The sequence below is a fragment of the Lissotriton helveticus genome, chromosome 1_1 (genome assembly GCF_964261635.1).
Source record: "Lissotriton helveticus chromosome 1_1, aLisHel1.1, whole genome shotgun sequence".
NCBI lineage: Eukaryota > Metazoa > Chordata > Amphibia > Caudata > Salamandridae > Lissotriton > Lissotriton helveticus.
The window spans coordinates 2,027,225,394-2,027,241,778 of record NC_136057.1 but is presented as its reverse complement, the minus strand read 5'-3'; positions in this window follow the sequence as shown (position 1 = coordinate 2,027,241,778).

Here is a 16,385-nt window from a genome sequence, read left to right as displayed (position 1 = left end):
AAATTACTATTCCCACTCCAGTGAGTGCAACAGTAGGGAAAGCGTTGGATAGCGTAGGGGTAAAAATTACTATTCCAACTCCGGAGAGTGCAACAGTAGGGAAAGCGTTGGATAGCGTAGGGGTAAAAATTACTATTCCAACTCCAGTGAGTGCAGCAGTAGAGAAAGCGTTGGATAGCGTAGGGGTAAAAATTACTATTCCCACTCCAGTGAGTGCAACAGTAGGGAAAGCGTTGGATAGCGTAGGGGTAAAACTTACTATTCCCACTCCAGAGAGTGCAACAGTAGGGAAAGCGTTGGATAGCGTAGGGGTAAAAATTACTATTCCCACTCCAGTGAGTGCAACAGTAGGGAAAGTACTTCATATATTAATACAAATAAATCAAATATTAATACCAATAAAAAATTATTTAGAAGTAATTACCAATTTAATATAATATAATAAATAATCAATTAAAAATACAAATACAAATTAATTATTAAAATTCTTTACCTATTAATACAAATTAATTACCAATTAACAATTAATTAATCTGCAATTGAAAATTAATTAAGAATTAATTCAAAATAAATACCAATAAATAAATTAGAATATTTAATTCATTACAATTAAATTACTTCCCACCCTATTCCCCTATAAAGTCACAACCCACTACCGAAAATAAATTAATACAATTAACATAATTATCAATTAATCAATTAGGTAAAATGAATTGCCAATTAACATTTTATTTATTGCCAATTAAAAATTAATTAACAATGAATTCAAAATTAATACCAATAAATACATTTAAATATTTAATTAATTATAATTAAATTACTTCCCACCCTATTCCCCTATAAACCCACAACCCGCTACAGAATTAAATAACGCAAAAATTAAAAAACATAAAATACATTACTTAAAATAAATTATAGAGTAGATATACACTTTTCACACATAAACTAACATACAAAACACTTTTAAAAATTCGATATTATTAAAAAAATCGATATATTTAATACCTATATTATATACTTACGATATTTTGACTTTCTATATTCATGAAAATCGATATTAAATTACTTACCTTAAATTAGATATTTTTGTTGACTATATTCTGCCCATTCGATATTTTGTCCATTCTATATTTTAACTTCGATATTAGTGCTATTCTATATTTTTTATTCGATATTTTGTCTGTATACCATAATGAAGGCCTGTTGTCCTGCCCTAAAGACGGCGGGGCAATAGTTACTTTGTCCTGACAGCCCTGTGGCAAAAGGTCCATTAGTTCAAAGCCTTATGCCAGTGGATCCTGCTCTTCCCCAATTCTAAAAAAGAGCAGCCCTAGTTTGGCTGGGTGAGAGCACCACTGCTTTTTGGAGGTGCTCCTACCATGCCAAACTATAAATGAACCCCGTATGTCTTCATTGGTCAAACTGACAAAACATTTTGTACCAAAAGATTTTTTTTACTCTTGTCCTCTTTGATGTGATTTACTTCTGAATATGCAGGTCTGATACACAAAGCATTTTCTGTGAGTAGGCATATCTTACTGCAGGATTAGAGAGGGACTTCTAATGTTCTTCCAAGAATAATTCATGCTTACTCTAGAATAAACGCTTGGTTTGGATATTCAGGAGTATTGTACATCTTTGACAGTTTTAAGAAATAGTGGCTTATAGAAAAAAACATTTGAAATCAGACTGTTAAGTATTTCTGATTTAGGAGGTCATTCAGGGTTGCCCCAGGGGTAGAATCGTAGACTCCTTCAATAGTGCACCCATTGTAATTTGAACCTAGCTTCACAATACATGTAATACTAATACAACCAATCACAATAAGATTTCAAAAGAGACCTGAAATGCAATACGTAGTGTTAGTTACCAAAACAAATAAAAGCTTTCTCTGCCTACTGCGATATGGGGTGGAAAATCAAACTCACCACAAAAAGAGGATCGCAGAGTGCTGCCAATCACACCAAGATAGAATCTTGACCAGTGACAACTTACCTTTAAAGTCAACGTATTTATCCTAGTGCACATATCAAACACCATTACCCAGGATTAGTTCTCATACACTGCTAGACTATTAAGGGTGTCATAAGACTTTAACCTATACCATGACGTGTACCATATGCCTATATTCAACAGACAACCATATAATATGACCTCAAGCTCTTAGATTTCTATTAATCTGTAACTCTTATACATACGTTAAAAAACCTTTGTACATAGATTACATAAAACCACAATATGTTTTCATCAAAAGCACAATTTAAATAGCTTTAACAAATTGCACAACACATTTCCCTGCAGTGCAGTTTTCGATGTGAGTGCAAGATGAGCAATAGAAATGGTCATGAAATTACTCACCTCTCCACACCCATCTTGCACAATACCCCATGGTTTTCCAGGCACAACATACATAACATCCATACCACACAGGAGCATGAACAGCCACTGCTGTTATCAAGTAATCACACTCCAATCATTAACCAGCCCTGGAAACTAGACACCAGGAGTCATCTGCCCAACACCAAGAATCTTTAAAGCTTTGATCCTCGTACTCAGGTTGGCTATCAAAGAAGGTCAGTGGTGAACGGGTCCTTGCTCAATCCACTGTTGTTTACAAGAGAGGATTACAAATCATTAGATGACTCTATATGGGTTCAGTCAAATCTATTAGGAAGCTTATTTGCTGAATAACTGAAAGAGTCCTAAAAACCACTACTCAGAGACACCAAAACTGATATTGAATACTGTCGTCCACTTATCTCCCTCCTGAACTCAGACCGAATGTAAAGCTCATCTCAAACCAAGCTTTGTATAGAACAGGCTGTTTGTACGTGATCCAAAGAATGTGCATGTGTGGAAGAGGAAATTGAATCTTAACTGATATGTCATTGTATCTTCATTAAGCAATGCAAGTTTTACGCTTGTTGCTGGACTTGGGGTTTGGAATAGTGACAAAGGTGCTGAAAATGTGGTTGGTCCACTAAATACATTCTTTGGATGCGTGTCCAAATTTTCAAGCAATTTTTTGTTTTCACTCTCTCTCAACACGTACATTCTACTGCAAGGGTAGGTAGCACCTACCATTAGATCAATTTGGCAATCCTAATTTCTATCAAGTGGGAGATTCTGTGCCTTCTTTCAATATGAAACATCATTAGTAGAGTTATATTCTTCAGCAAGCATGGTGACTTTTTCAGCAATAGTAGCTTCATTGTTTGATGTAAGTGGACGATGTGCATAGAAGTAGGGTCTAAAATACAAGAGCTCTTGATAAATGTGCACATTAAATGGACAGTCCTCAAATATCTTTGAATTATCGTTTGTGAACTAAGGATTACCCAAAATTATCCAAAATTGGAGACCTTATAAAACATCAATTTGTACGTCTATCTGGTGATATACATGTTCATTACCATATAGTAGCATTAAAGTCCCTTTGTTCTGTGGTATCAGATCTGATGCTTAAATCATTCTATCATAAGCTCTAGTGGTTTCTTTTTTTTATAGTACTGCATATATCTAATGCCTTCGATAGGGGTTGCGTGATCACTGCATCTGCTGTGTGTAACTTAATGTTGAATCTAAATTTATGGTCTTTTGGGAATGCGTGCACCTCTCCAGCCACATGTGCCTAATTGAGCCACACTCCCTGGACCATTGTGGTATTGCTGCCTATCTGTAGAACTGATCTGGGTTTCCTGTTCGGGCGTTTGTTCTGCTGGTTACCTGCCATCCCACCTGTGATCTGTCAATCAAGTGACTCAGGCCTAGATCACAGGCAATGCGCGAACAGATATTTCTGATGTAGGGTTGATGGTGAGGTAATATCAGGTGATTTAAACAACAGCAATGCGATCTAATTTTTATACACACGTGTTTTATTGGATACATTGACATCGAATTGTTGAGCATTAACATGATCAAAAGCATTCCCCACAAAGGAGGACCATTCATCAGCATTCGGCCTGGTCTTGGAGGAGTCAGGGCTGGGGCAGAACTGGAATGTGCTGATGACCCTTTGACACTATTCCACGCTTAGGAGGGACCATTCCCAGTAGACACACAGGGTAGCTAGACCTCTGTAGCCCACCACAGCAGGGACACTCCTTTCATGTTTTGGAGTGAAGTAGTCAGGCAGCTGATGCAGTTAGTACTTCGCTTCAGCCTCTAAGAGAGGTCTTTCCACAAAACTACTTCAAGTCACCATTTTGAAAACCCACTTATCCATAAATTGAAACACCCACTTATCCATAAATTGAAACACTCATATCCTCACTAACATACCCACTAAGACACTAATGTACTCAGTCACACACTCATTCTCAATGCTTACATTGCTGTTAGGAAATAAGCATAAAAAATGTGGTATCTTACTGGAAAATAACAAAGTTTACAGGGACATTATAGTTAACAAATACAATTGTACAAAAACACAGAAATTCACTGAAAAAACCAAAGGTTACAGGGCTGGTATAATTTCATAATTTTTTCTCTTCCTACCTGGGCTTGTCTGTTTCCTGCCAGCGGACCACTGAGGCACTCTGGGGCTCTGGAGGGGCGCAAGGACGCGCAACGCTTGCTCTGTTGGTCTCCCCCGCCGCCGCTGCCTGCTCTAATCTTGTGCGTGGCCCCTGAGTGAGGAGACTGCATCTCACAGTGACCCTTGTGGCTGGACGCCGCCCCCACGAGAATTTCGTGCCAGGTGGCGCATTAAAGGACGCCGAAGTTGCGGTGGAGCGGGTGACTTTTCATAATTTTTTTCGCTTCCTACCTGGGCTTGTCTGTTTCCTGCCAGCGGACCACTGAGGCACTCTGGGGCTCTGGAGGGGCGCAAGGACGGGCAACGCTTGCTCTGTTGGTCTCCCCTGCCACCGATGCCTGCTCTAATCTTGTGTGCGGCCGCTGAGTGGGGGGACTGCATCTCCCCGTGACCTTTGCGGCTGGACGCCGCCCTCACGCGGATTTCACGCCAGGTGGCGCATTAAAGGACACCAAAGTTCCCGCGTCGCGAGACATTCGCGGGCGGAAGAGGCAGGGCTGGGCCAATGCCCAAATATTCTTCAATTGGAATACAAGCGGTGAGTGGCGTGCTTTACTATTAGGCTCTTCTTGGAGATTAGGTTAAGTCATAATGGGCAAACACAGTGCCACCACCCCAGCGCGCAAAATAACATCTATAGACACTATGCTGGAACAGTCAATGAACTTGGTTAGCAGTGAAATCGAGCTCCCTGAGAGAAGATTGTCTTTGGGTCCCTTAAAACCGCAACGCGCAGATCACTCCGATATTACAGAATAAAGTGCGGCACAGATAGTGAGGCATAGAGCGACTGAACATTCGCCACAAAATGCAATTGGAGAGAATATGCTGGACATGGAAGGACCTGACCCTACAGGAACAATTGACGATGTTGAAATTGGTCAAAGTCCAACCGAATCTTTGATTACAGTAAACCCGGTCTTATGCCCTAATCCAGAAGTATGTGGGACAAGAAAGAAGAGGAAGGCGTTGAAACCAGCCTGCCCCAAACCCAAACGAAGACAGCCCCCACGTTTGAACTCCCAATGTTCATCGTTAAACAGGTGGATTAGGGGTAACACGAACCCTGTTGACCCAATTAAAAGCAGCGACCCAAGTAGTAATCCCATTGACTCAGTTGACGCGGTTGATGTGGTCACCCAAAGTAATTCCACCCAGATGAAGTGTACGCAAACTGCCTTCTCAAACTTCACACTTGGGGACCCTGCTATAGACATTATTGTTGATACATTGTACAACCATGTTAAAGGGCTTGTGGATAAAAGCTTTGATAAGTTATGGAAGCGTTTAGATCGCCTGGAATCTTTAACTTCCAAGGTTACACCACCCTGTAGGGAATGTAATTACACAAACCGACAGGTAAACATTCAGGTAAACCCCCCTCTTAGTGCGCAACTGTCCCGCCAAGTCCCCCAAACTGTAAAATCGGTACCAACTATCACCGACCTCAAAAAAACAACACGCCCTGGTACCACCCAAAATGCAATCCCTAATGTTGCACAAGGTGATTCGACAGTTAGCATGAGTACCGCCGAAACTGGTCCCAAGGGGCAAGTCGAACCAAATAAGGATACCCTAAATTTACCACCTGCTTCCTGTCCATACGTGTTAATTCTCGCAGGGGCACCCCCACTAGAGAAAAATACATCAGAGTCTTGGGAACAACTGAGGAACAAATGTGTGGACTGGATGGTCAAACATAAAGGGTATAGGAGGTCTGACATGCATGAAATTTTAATGGTACGTAGGGTGGGTTGGGTGGGACCCGCAACGAAAACCATTAGGGGAGACTGTATCGTTATTAATTTTTCACGGCCTAGGACTGTTGGATCTATACTTGCAGTCAAAGAAACTAACAGCCTTTTCTCAACAAAAATTTGTGCCTTACACCTAGGGTTCTTTCACAAATCACCACCCACACCGCGTTCACTTTTTATCCCTTCCTATCAGTGGGTAAATCGTTTTTCGGCCATCTCTGACTTAGATACTCTTGATTGACCCTCACCCAAAATTCACTCTAATAGATTGGCACTCACGGTAACTGAGGAGATTGTTAACAATAGCCCTGGGGTGTAACAGTCCCACCTAATTGATTGTTCCGATTCAACATTGAAGGTTTTGAACTCAAAATTAAATTCAGAAGATTAGGCAAATATGTTATATAAATTTGATATCCTATTGTTCCAAGAAACCTGGACCACTAAAGAGCTATACTTTGAAGGGTATGAGTGTCTTAACATCACCCCCCTAATTCTAAACATGGCAGACCATCGGGGGGTCTATCAATATGGGTCAGCATCGCCCCAGGTGGTAGAGCTAAATCAATTCCCTCAGGGAATATTAATTTTAAAGTCTTTATCTATACACTGGAAGTCTCCCTTTGTTTTATAAATTTTTATAATAATGATTTCATAACCACACCAATCGTTAATTTTGTTCAACTTTTTAATTTTATTCAGGACCCGGATAATTTACTGGGAAAGTACAAACTGGCAGGGATATATCTGGGGGGTGACTTCAACGCAAAGATAGGAAAAGGATTCAATGGTTAATTCCACCTAATCCATGCAAGAGAGGATATGAGTTACTAGATCACTTATCAAGTTGCAGCTTTATAAATGTGATGGACATTGCTCCCATAAATACCATTGATAAACCACTCCCCACCTATAGAGGTTTAGGACGAGCTTCAACTATAGATTATGTTTTCATATCCCCCTCATTACAAGATCACCTACTTGGGGTGGAGGTAAGGCCTTCTACCTTTGGAGACCATAACCCCATCATGGTCTCATTAAGTGTAGCTCGGCGTCCTAACTTAAGAAGAGAACTGGGAGCGGGAAACTTACAACTCTCAACTGACAGCTTAAGAGTCAAATGGAGGGGAATGGATGACAGGGAGATTTTTATGAAGATGGTAAAAACATATCCTTCTCTCTGTGAGGCCTGTCTTACCCTGGCATACTCCAACCCAGAGGCAGTTTCCGCTTTTATTCTATTATGCGCAGCCATTAAAAATTAGATTTCTAGACCAGCAGCCGCACACAAATCTGATCCTAGATGGTTTGACAACATCTGCTCCAGAGCTAATAGGGACCTGAGAGCAACCCTATCAGCTTCCCCTAGAGATCCCTTATTCGAACATTAAGGTGTAACTATGAAAGGGTAATAAAAATTAGGCGTGACACGGTCTTAAAGGAACATTGGAACAATCTGGCCTGCGCTGCTAAAATCAACTATAAATAATTTTTGGTCTGCCACCAAGTCCTTGAGAGCTTTTGGGAATCCATACACCCCCCTAAACTGCAATATTACTAGTGAAGCATGGGTCGCCCATTTCTTGAAAATATACGCTTCCCCACCCCATTGCGATGACATCCTGGAAAATTTTCCGCTCACCCTAATCCAAATGTCTTTAAGTGAGGTCGAGGAGGCAATATTTCAAAGTGCAGGAAACAAAGCCCCAGGCCCGGATGGGCTGCCTATCAACCTCATAAAATCTAAGCCAGAGTTCTGGGCTCCCTTGCTATTAAATGTTTTTAACAATTTAATTACAACAAAAATTCCTAGTACATGGTCAACCTCTGTAATTATCCCCATTTTTAAAAAAGGAGCTAGATCTGACCCAAGCTGCTATAGGCCCATTTCATTAATCGATAATACTCTTAAAATACTGGGGAGAGTTTTATTTAATAAGATCAGGGCTTGGGCAGAGGATGAAAACATACTAAATAAATGCCAGTTGGGGTTTCGTAGCCATTTAGGCACAGTAGAACTGTGTCTGAACCTCAATTTAATAATAGGGAAGTATACCATTGCTCGACACAGTCCACTCTACCTGGCATTTATGGACCTCTCGTCCGCCTTTGATTTTGTTAATAGATCAAGGCTCTGGCAACGCCTCTTGGATTATGGTCTAGATAAAGATTTGGTATACTTTTTAGCTTACCTGCATAGAGATTTAAAGGCCCGAGTAAGGATAAGCATGGATGGAGCAGTGTCAGGAGACATAGTGGTCAGTCGAGGTGTTAGACAAGGGTGCGTTCTTGCCCCACTTTTATTTATTTTATATATTAATGAACTTCACAATGTCTTGTCTAACCAAACCCCGACGTCCCCATAATTAATAGTACTAAACTGTTCACCTTTTTATATGCACATGATGCTGTTCTAATGGGTCGTACACCAAATGCCTTGAGAATTTTAGTTAGGGGATTTGCAGATTTTATGAACAGTTTGGATCTCTGCACTAATTTAAAAACATCGTTTTTAATGTGTTGTGGCCTTAAGAAACGTTCCATTAACAGGATTACTTCAGACCAAGACTCCTTGATATGCACCCGCATTTTTCCCTTTCTGGGCATACAGTTCTCGGATAATGGGTCTTGGACCCCACATTTGGCCTATGGACGGTCTAAGTTCCTAAGAGCTATAAATTCAGTACTGAACCTCCTCAAACCAAAAAGAATAGAGGTGGTACTGTCACTACTTAAAATCTATAGGACACAATGTGTACCAATTATGACCTATGGGGCTGAAATCTGAGGATACATACATTTGAAAATCGCCAGGTCGAGGAAAATAGATTTTGCAGTAGGCTCCTGGGTATACCAATTTCATCGTCCACTTTTGTATGCCATAATGAGCTAAGAATGTTTTATCTGGAGGACTATATTAGGTCCCGCCCTGTCCTGTTTTGGTTAAAGGTTTGGAAAAATCCTGAAGCCACTCTGACTAGGGAAATCCTGGCTGACTGCCTAAAATGCGATAAGGGCAGCAGTATCCCCTGGTTGGCCCAAGTACGGGCGAGTTTGATTGCTGTTAACCTTAAGCACATCTTTAATAACCCTGACCAATTAGATGGGATCGATGGGAAGATTATCCGCAAAATTTTATATAAACACTATGAGGAAGCAAGACATGCCCAGGAATCAGCTAAAGTTTCTGTGAAACAGTATATTTCAATGACAGGCGATGGTGAACCCACTTCATGTTTACCCTTTAGCTATCTCCTAAAAGATATCACACGCTGGGAGCGCAGTCTTCTTTTTCGTCTTAGATCAGGATCTATACAATATCTGCTGTGTTTCCCCATAGGCTACCAACCCAATATTGAGAACCTGGCCTGCCCATGCGGGAACTTAGGGAAACAGTCTATGTTACATTTTCTGTTCTTTTGTTCTTTTTACCAAAAGTATTGTACACAGTTACTGATTCCGTTTTTTAGAGTTAAGGGCATAAAGGATTTTAAGGTAGCTTATAAAACTATTCTCCAGCTTAAAGATGATGACATTATATATCGTGTGTATCTTCTTGAAAATGGCTATTCGCTCACGTTCCTCTATGAATTGATGTTTATCGGATTAGGATGTACTATATGTATTTAGAGGTCTTTGTACTGTTAGTGCTGACATTTGCACTTTGCACAGTTGCACTTCATTTGCAATGGGAAACTTTGAATTTTGCACCTTATTTGATGCTGCTCCAAATGGGAAACTTTGCACTTTTGTACTTTACTTGATGCTGCTAAATAGTAATCTATTTGATATTTAGTGACTTGCCCATTTTTAGCTGCTTTATTGGGAAATATTGCACTCTGCACACTGTCACTTTAGTACTGCTGTTGTCATTAATGAAATGGATAACCTAGTGAAATTGTATTCTAATATTTTAATGCTAATTTTATTATTAATAATGATGGACCATGTACGTGATTATGTGTATATTTGTTCTTTTATGGATAATGAATATCCGAATAAAAATTATTGACTTGACTTGATGGTATAATTAGGACGAGGAATTTTAAAACACTTAGGAATTCACTGATAAAAATCTTAGGCTGATATTTCACTCATACAAAACCAGTGAATTTCAGCGGTTATACTTACCTGGGCTAACAATATCTTAAGCCCCTGAAATACACTGCTTATGACCTCACATATTACATTACTCATGACATGCTCAGTGACATCATGACTGATCAAATAACATCGATGATGATATCCTCCACAGAACCACTCACACACCCACTGACATCCCATACAACCTCTAATACCCACTCACACATCCACACAACCACTCACATACCCATTCACAGGCCCATACAAGTACTCATGCAACTACTTTCTCATCCATAGAGCCACTCACACACCCATTCACTCAATCATACAGTCACTAACATAACCACTCACTCACCCATACAGCTACTCATAAAACCAGTCACTCATCCATACAGTCACTCAGACACTCACAAACTCACCCATACATCAACTCACATACCTGCCTATTCATCTATCCAGTCAGTCAAACACCTATTCACTCACCCTTACAGCCCTCACACCAACTCACTTAACTAAACACCCACTCAAACAACCTCTCAATCACACATGTAGCTACTTACACACCCAGTCACTCACTCCTACAGCTAGTCAGATACCCACTGACTCACTCATACGCCTCTCCACTCATCAATGCAGCCACTGATACAGCCACTCTCTCACCCACAGAGCTACTCTCCCACATCTACTTATTCACCAATACAGCCACTTACACAGCAACTAACACACCCATACCGCCACTCAGACAACCACTCACCCAGGGATATACACAGTCATACAGCCACTCACCTAATATATATTAGAAGTAGTATAACTCATTAGTAATGCACCTCGTATGTCATTTGAGATGTCATCAGTGATGTCACTGACCATGTTATGAATGATGTAATATGTGAGGTATATTTAATATATCCAACTATATATATATATATATATATCGCCAGTAGGTAGTTATAGTTAGGACCTAGTTTCCATAGGAAATCCGCAACATTCTAAACATTCTATTGGGAAAAACTTTGGCCCTGGTGGACGAATGTTTGCGAATTTCTCAGAGAAGATGGCTAGGTCCGCTGCGCTCATTCTGTGAAAGTTTTGGGGGGATTGGTGAAGTGGGGGCTGAGATAAAAGGGGGTCCCAAAACGTGTTTTTCCCATGTTATTTTCCATAGGACGTTTGGACACGGCTACAGCTCGAACGGCTGAATGGATTTATAAGAAATTTGGTAGAAAGGTAGAGTGTGGGTCGCAGATCACGCTTTTGTTTAAATGGTGTAAATCCGTTCAGTAGTTGCTGAGAAAATTTAAGTTGAAATCAGTTATACATCTATAAGCGAGCACGGGTGCGCGCACCTAGACGGGTGTGCGCGAGCGGCATTGTGATTTGCTGTTTAACGTCTGTCAACATTCGATTCGGAGGAAATCAGGAAGTGTTGTCCGCCATTTTGTTAGTGCGAGTGAATATATTGTACAGAACAAAGGGTTAGAACATGGAAAGGGGGGAAGGTAGAGATTGTCTGCCCGGGTAGGTTTTCTAAGGGGGTACAGTATGGACCCTGATCGCGAAAAGACCATTTTTTTGGGGAGAAAACATTTGCTGGGTGGATGCATTCGGTCGCGCACCCCTATTTACAAGACTGTGAAAAACTATAGTGGTGAGAATGGAAAGGGAGCAGGGTGGAGAGTGTTTGATTTTGTAGGTTTCTTGAGGGGTTTATTAAGGATGACGAAAGTCTAAAAGTAGCTTTTTTCCGCAAATAAGTTACGAGGTGCGCGCACTTGGTCGCGCACGGCGATCAAAAAACATAAAGAAAGATGGAGATAAATTACCAGTTTGAGTGTTTAGATCTAAGGTGGCTCTTAAAAGAGCCCTTGTGTTAATTGAGTTTTTGCTGAACTTATAAGTAAGTTCCGATGCAGAGTCTCATGTTACAGAGGAAAATTCTATTTCCCTCATCCGTGAAATGAACACCATCTCTCCGATAGATGCCTTCCATGTTGAAACGTAGGTTGTTGTTGTATATAGAACCCATGTTATATTCTCTGAGGAAAGCAGAAACAGATTTATTTACATGTTTCCTTGCTTTCTCAATCTGTGGACAACGTTCATTGGACCAATTCCATTTTTGTGTTTGGCATATATTTGAATACACCAAGACAGTTCGAGGAAAAAGTGACATCAATTGACGAAAGGTGTCTTTTAGAAGCATTTCTAGACCTACACCTGTTAATGTGCCTAGATCATTCCCACCACAGTGCACAATTATCAGGTTAGGTTCAGGGAGATGCGTAAAAGTTTTCACCAATGAGATCAATTGGTGACATCTTAATCCTCTTTGGCCAATCCACGTAATCTGCACATTTGGTAAGTCAAGGTTAGAAATTCGTCTGTTTGCAGCATATTTTTCACTCCAGTGAATATAACTGTGTCCTACAAGCCAAACCTTCATTTTCAAGGTAGATGCAGTAGTACTCCGATGGGTTCTGGAGGTGGAATGGCAAGTAGATGGTGAAAGTCACGATAAAAAAAGTATGTGAGGATTGGTGTTAATGAAAAACTGAACATGATTGGTTAATTGATATACTTCAAGATTGAAGACTACGCTGTATGTTATAGTTTTATTACAAACAAATCTTCTATTGGTCGTGGAAAAAAAAGAAATGTAAAACAAGAGTGGATAGGCAGGTGTGTTTGGAGGGAAATTATCCTTTTTGCTTGGATTTAGAACGTTGAGATATGAACATTTGACCTGTGCCTTCAGGCAGGTGCAGAATGAGCTGTTACCATGGTAACAGGCAGAGAAGGCAGAGGGTGAAGGGTGAGCGTCATTTGACTTTGAAAATATTGAAAGGATAACCAACTGAAATGTTAATTTGAATATGAAATTGTGCGGGAACAAATATGATTGGTTGAAGAGAGATATATGAGTGTGTATGGACAGAAAATCTATGCCATTATTCTTTGGTTGCAGTGATAGAAGTATTATTGAGAGCTCCGTCAAACGGCTATCGTTTTACAACTATCATTGTTCTACATCTGATAAAGCATGGGTAAAGGTGAGTGTATAACTGTTTGTTTTATGATGTACCGTTAAATGTGGTTTGATCACTATATTTGATTATGTGAGTTACTGTGTCTAAGGAAGCACATTTTTGACTTTGATACAGTTTGATATGTTTTCAACTAATGTTCCATTTTATTACATCAATGTTTTGGAACATTGTTTCTTTGTAATTATTAGTTTAAAATTAGGATTAATTAATTTGATTAAGGATAGTGGAGTTCAGTCATGTTTTTAAGTTATGAGCTACTGTTAGGTCTATGAATTAAATGTTACTTAGAGACGGATCTGCAACGAAATTTGGGGGGGGGAAGGACGATAAAAAAAGATTTTTTGTAGGGGGACATGAACGTGTAATCAGTAGATAGAGTAAAGGTGGAGGGGCTGTTACAATGGGTAAAACAAGTGCAAGGCCTAATTAATATTGAAATGGTTCTTTATAGAGATGTGAAACGTTCAGGTGCGGTGTATCTGGGATGTGTGTTATCTTGGGCTTCCACAGCAGACGTCAGGGGGGCGAGGGGCTGAAGTTCTGTTAAGTTAATGGGGGTTGTGCGCCGTTTCTTCACTTTCTTTCAAGTCTGAATTATAGTTTTGAATGTATTTGTGGAAAACTGAATAAATAGAAAATAAAATGTAATGAAATAGACAGAAGTTAATAAACATTTGGGAGCGTTTGCACATAATTTGTAAAGTTGGTTACAGTTAAAAAAAAAGGAATTGGTAGAGTACAGATAATGCAGGTAGAGAGAAAAATAGTTGATTAAAGGTGATATTGTCGAAAAAAAGTGGTAATGCTTTAGGTATTTTAAACTTTAAGGGGCAGATTTATGAAGGCCTTGCGCCGCCGGTGCGTCATTTTTAACATGGGAAAAAGTGACGCACCGGCGGCGCATGGCATTCATAAATCTGCCCCTAAGTTTGAGGAAAAAAGTTACAGTGAGGTTTGCGGCCAGGGATGCAGTGGTGGGGGTGGGGTGAGAAGGAGAGGTGTCCCAGTACAATCAAATGAAAAATTGTGACCATGAGGTTGTAGACAGGTTCGTGGAGTATATGCCTTTTATAAATTGATGTAGAAGAGCAAATATATATAGAGATTTCTGTGTACCACAGTGTGACTCCATTTTCATCTCACTCCTGCTTTCTATATTAGTTGCTTTGTGTTATGTTAGTGTGTGTATGTGTGTGTGTGTGCGTTCAGTCTGAGCTAAGGAAGTTTGTTCTGCAGGCAGACACAGTTGTTATAGTCGAGATGAAAGGGTGATAAGTATTGAAATAGGATATAGCGTGTGCTCTGTGGAAGCGAGGGAGCAGTGATTAATACTCTGAGTGAAGCACAACTGCGGCGGAGTTTTGTTACAGTAATAAATAATTTTTTTGCCAGAGGTACGATTGATGCTATGGTTCACAACTCGTAAAGAAACGGTTGACTGACCGTCGCAGGCCAGCGGGTTGAAGTATGAAATATTCAGGTTGACATAAGAAAACATGAATTGAGTGCAGCTGAGATCACGTGAAACACATGAATACAGTTTTAGTATAAATTATTTCAGTTGTGAATATGGGTTAAAAGAGGGAACGTATATATTTCAAATTTTTATTCAATGATGCAGTGTTTTGAGAGAACGTTTTTTATTTAATACAAGTAAACATAATCTAAAGAAAATAGTGGGTATAGTTACTAGTTCATAGAACACAAATGATGGAAATGTAGTATGAAGCAAAATGAATATCGTTTAAAAAACATTGTACAGCCCCGCAATGAATTATATTTAATTATATTGCATGCAAGAAGGTGTGTTTTTATTTTAAGTTCAGTAATCATATATGAAAATAGTAATGGTTAAACATCAGTTCATTAACAGTTAGTTTTCAGTATACGAAGCAGTAACAAGCTTGTTGTATGGTATTGTGAAAGGAAATGAAAAACGCGCCAAAACGGAGAATTTGGCTCGAGGTGCATGTATGTTATGTGCAGGGACATTCGAAAATCAGTACTCAGAACAACTATTGTATTGATATAATTTTTTGAAAGATTTCAGTACACAATGTCTCATACAGGTTGATAAGCAAGGATAATATCAGGGTAATCATAAACTTTTTAGTTATGAATCAAAAATCTTTCAATAGGCATAAATTAAAAGCAGCACATGTGTGTGAGGCGGAAATAAGGAGTAGAAAGGGAGAATGGTGATAAACCATATAAAATCATATAAAAAGTCATTGTAACTATACACATTTCTCAGGGCACATTTAACAATATTTTACGCAGCCTTGGTTCGAGAATATTGTAAATCAGATAACATAACATAAGGTAGTGATTTGTTGAAATTAGAGCATCATGAAATGTTTTGAACAAAATCGAGGAGGTGTGGAAAAAAAATTAACTCCACATAACTTAAAAAATTCACAGCAGCAGGAAATTACAATGTCCAATGTTAGTAAAGCCAATAGGTCAGTTTATATAAAATATAATAAGAAAAAAAAAATAAGAAAAATTAGGAAGGGAAAAAACAGTCAAGATGTCAATGGTTTGCAGAACAGCTATCCTTCCATTGAATAGGCAAAGTAAGTGGCAACTGCTTCTAAAAGAAAGTCATTGTTATCATCCGAAAAGAAGTCAGCCATCCAATTGAAAAGAGGAAATGAACATACATGGTCATTAATCACCGGAGCCTCTAGTAGCATCAGAGGAGAACTCGGTGAATTTTCAATGTAGCTGTCTGCCAAGAAATCTTGCGCCACTGCGAATATATTCCAATGACCCAGAACTCCATGTATCGCTGCAAAGGCCATAATCCCTCCGTCGGAACAAAGTTGTTCATGATCAAGTAACGGATTCATGAGATGATTGTAATTCACTTCAGGAGGTACTGAGTTGCAGAGACATAAAACCAGGGCCCACATGAAATCACAGCTCAGGCAATGAAATAAAGTCTGCACACAGGTG